Source organism: Coenobita brevimanus, chromosome 43, assembly GCF_032717465.1.
Source record: "Coenobita brevimanus isolate Jiangsu-jjx chromosome 43, ASM3271746v2, whole genome shotgun sequence".
NCBI lineage: Eukaryota > Metazoa > Arthropoda > Malacostraca > Decapoda > Coenobitidae > Coenobita > Coenobita brevimanus.
The window spans coordinates 21,926,414-21,930,816 of NC_136996.1; the positions used below are offsets into that span (position 1 = coordinate 21,926,414).

Here is a 4,403-nt window from a genome sequence, read left to right on the forward strand (position 1 = left end):
CCTAGATTAAGAAGTACTTGTATCTGATGTAGGAAGCGGATATAAACAGAGAACAAATGAATGAACACTTCATGAGGAGAGTATATGCAACAGCTCTCCAAGTTTTTTTTTTTTTTTTTTATGTGCTCGACTCTGGGCATAGGCTTCACAGCCTGCTCCCAAGGCCCAGTAGTCCTCCTACATATCATACACCTCTACATGTCACCTCTTCGGCACTAACACCCACCGTCCATATTGAATACATGCTATGGCTGTCTCATACAGGACTAGTGTATTGGTATTAGCAGGGGTAGTTTTACATGTCATCAGATCTTCTGGTAGATCAGTAAAGTCTGCTTTACATGAAATTCAAATCCTTAAACCGTTCCCTGCCCGAGCGGAGATTTGAACCTGGGTCCGGTAGGATCACAGGCCACCTCTCTACCGATCACCGCCTCCCCCAAAGAGGTTGCACCCTCTAAACAACAATACTTAACTTTCAGCGTTACAGTGAAACGTGTCTAGGAAAAGATAAAGAGAGATGGGACAAATGCAGCTGAAATAAAGAACATTATCAGCAAGAAAAAATAAAGATATCCAATAGTTTATTATAAGCAGGAAAAAAAAAGAATGGGGGGGGGGACTGGGGGAAGCTTAAAAACAGACACTGGTACAGAGAGCCTTAACCTTTCTCTCTGTCTACTCTTCCAGCAGATTACTCATTATGTCCAGACTGTCGAAGTCATCATCATCATCACTAATCCCAATAGCTTAGTTTTACTTTACATGTGGATAACTAGCCCTCTCAGGCACAGGTGGTTTGAGTCATCAGATTGTTTAACAACCTGTAAAGCACACCATGACATGAATCGGGTAAAAAAAACATACCAAAATATGACACACATCAGCAGGACACTTGTGTTCTCCATTGTTTGACACGATGTGCATCATGGTGCGTTGTACAGGATGGTACTTAATGACTCGATTGGAGTCCGTGCATGAAATGGCTAGTAACAGAACAGGAAAGAAATTCATTAGGATTCATTCATTCATTCATTGCCAGACGCCATGTATCCCAAACGGGGTGGCCAAGGGCTTAGAGTTAATTGTTTTACAGGGAGGGGTACTAATCCTCCACCAACCCCACTTGACACGTAGGGAGAACGTTATGCCAACAGCATCTGGTGTTCCCAGGCGGTCACCCATCCAAGTACTAACCAGACCCAACGTTGCTTAACTTCGCTGATCGGACGGGAAGTGGTGTACTCAACGTGGTATGGCCGTAAAATAACTACTTATATTACAAATGTGATATAACTGTGCTCCAGTTTGGGGCTTGCTTATAGGTGGTTTCTCCTTCACAAACAAGCTGCCTACATTACAATCCCACTTAACAACCATTAACATCAGCAACCTATTAATATGTCACACTTGGACCTCCAATCTTTTCGTCATCATCATCTAAAACACAATAAACATTTGGACTCCTTTAAACACAGTAATACAATATTAATGTCACACTTGAACTTACAATATTTTAAACACATGTCCAGCCATCTTTAAATGAACAGATCTTTATTCTGTCTTTTTTGCTCAATTTCTCCTGAAAGGACACATTTCCGCAGATTTTAGGTTTTCTTCATCTCCTCCTCTTCCTCTTCTCTCACTAAAAAGTCCTGAGTGGTTACCTTTTTCACAGTTCGGCTGCCTAAACTACACTCACACTCAACAACCAATTAACCCTTTCAGTCTGCCAATAGATTTTTCATTTTTTTTTTACCTCCAGATACATTTAATCAGCTTTGGAGAGACTTATCACACTGGAGAGGTTAAATACAGTCTTCATTAACTCCTTCACAGTGAGGAGATGATCAACAATCCCTTGAATACAATTATGTATATTATGTTTTTTTCTTGCTTACCCTGGATGATGTCAAGTTCAGGATATACCACTTGTAATACACTCTTATAGCAAGCTATGTGATGCCCCTCGAATTTGAAAAGTGCCTCAGAAACTGAAAAATTTTGCCTATAGATAAGAGTATACCGGTAATACAAAAAAAAATACATCATCGGAGTGATGGTTTTAAGCATCACAAAATCATCTGGCAGGAACAGCAGTAAAAAAATTAGTCATGGGATTAAAGGACTGAGTAAGTCTCACAAATGCCAACACCAGCCATCAGGATTTGTGGTAATACTGCTGAAGATCCCAGTCGCTGATCTTGAACTCCGTGGAGGGGTTCAGTATGGCCACGGAGGCAGAGGACGGCGATGGGGGCTCCTCCACCAAGCCACTGCCATTGGAAACCTCGGCTAGAACCTCCTCCTGTGTTGCCACATTTTCCACATCCTTGTGTTTCCCTCCGAGGGTTATGGGGAGGATGGTGGTGGCGGAGTTTTCCGATTCCTCGCATTTTCCTCCAAGAGTTATGGGGAGGATGGTACTTGTGGTATTTTCTGTATCCTTACATTTTCCTGCAAGGGTGATGGGGAGGACAGCAGTGGAGTTTGAGTCTTCGAGGATGGCAGTGGTTGTTGTTGTGAAGGAGAAGGTTTTAGTGGTGGATGGGGCAGATATAATGGAGTTGTGTAGTGGGGATGAATCGGTCTTGACAGTCACCACCACATTCACTCCTGCCTCTCCTCCCAGCTTGTCCAGAGGCAGTATAATCCCAGGGTAATCTGAGAGAATGATGCTCTCTGTTGTGTGGGTGAGGGAGTCAGTGAGGGTGTTGTCTGTGTGTGTGAGTGCGTGTTCTGCTGTGCCTGATAAAGTGTGCTCTGCTGTGTGTGTCAGAGTGTGCTCAACTGTGTGAGTGAGGGGATGGTCTGACAATTGATCAACACTTTCAAAGATTTTGTTACCACAGATTGTCTTGTGCAAAGTATAATCTGTCAAGTTAAATGACATCTTACAAAGGTGGCAAAAAATGTGTTCAGATCCATCCGCTTCAGATAATTTATTGGTCTCCCTGGTTTCGGACAATTTTCCAGGCTCGCCAGCTTCCAGTTTTTTCTTCTTGTGGCCCCGAGATTTGAGGTGGGATAAGTATTTCGCTTGAGAGGGGAATGTGATGTGGCAAATGCGACAAGCATGAGCTTCTTGGTATTTGGTGTGGGAGCGAACATGACTTGTAGAAAATTGGCAAATGATATATATATATATATATATATATATATATATATATATATATATATATATATATATATATGTATATATATATATATATATATATATATATATATATATATATATATATATATATATATATTGTTACATAGCCTATGATTTCATCATCCTTTGTGTAATTTTAACGCACAGTATGCTGCATGTTTGATCACGAGCGTGTTCTGCCTCAGTCCCCCCCTTCTACCGTTATAGTAGAGTAAGTCGTTCTCTCTGTTATTCAGAGCGGGATTTTCAGCTCTTTGTCCCCATGGCTTCATTTGCGCGTCCTTCTTACAAGTTGTATCAAGCTCTGCTGGCCCCTGTATAATGAGCTCAGTCTCTGCATCATGGCCACTTAGATCTGCTCCTCATTTTGTTCACATCTCTGTCCTCCCCTGTACAGATATTATTATTGTGAGTGCTCAAGAAATCTCCAAACATCTAGCAGCTGTGTGTAATTTGAGTATAACTGTTGTTGCATTTTTTCTTGTACTGTGTAGCATAGGGTTGATTCTTAGGCCTAGTGAGGTCTTTGTGATTAATGTAGGGTTTTATATCAGTCATTTTTGATAATAGTTTGTATCTGTAATAATATATCTGGCATTCACTGAGTATTATCTGGTATCTCATTTTATCAGGGCTGACTTAGATAAATTTACTCTTGCTAATTTCGTGTTAATAGAGGCTATTGCAGTTAACCATATATTTAACCTGTTTATTTGCCATTACATTATCCTTATGAGTCCTGAATGTTTTGTTGTTAGTTTGAGCATTAAACTTTAACTTGTAATTTTACCTAACTCTTTTGTTTTGAACCTGGAACTTTACGGGACAGTAGTGACTCTTAGTATTCTCACTTAAAGTGTACGTTATCTTTCTCTTTTCCGTAACATAAATTTGGCGACCTCTTATCAGGATATTCAGGATATTATCATAAGGATATTGCTTGATATTTTGTGACTGTTACTTATTCATGATGTCTACTATTACTACACTTGATGAAGCCAAAGATTTTTGTCAAATGTGCAAACAGTGTGTGATATAGAAAACAGAACAAAGAATGAACTTAAGCTTGTTGCTCAACAATTGGGAATTGGTGTTCGCTCTCATCATTCTAAAGATCAAATTGTTGACATGATTAATGAAAGCTTGTTTAATGTAACTCCTCCAAATGAGCAAACGCAGATTGAATTAGCTAAGTTACAGCTAGCCCTGCAGGAGGCAAAAGCTAAGGAGGCTGAATTTCAGGCAA

General features: G+C 40.2%; 1 non-coding gene across 1 annotated transcript; it reads right to left on the reverse strand.

Annotated features, from left to right (window-relative positions):
* Positions 1-1,148: 1,148 nt before the first annotated feature.
* LOC145397919 (5S ribosomal RNA) lies at positions 1,149-1,267 on the reverse strand. The gene has a single exon (XR_013897055.1). It is a non-coding gene; the product is annotated as a 5S ribosomal RNA (ribosomal RNA).
* Between the last annotated feature and the right edge of the window lie 3,136 nt (positions 1,268-4,403).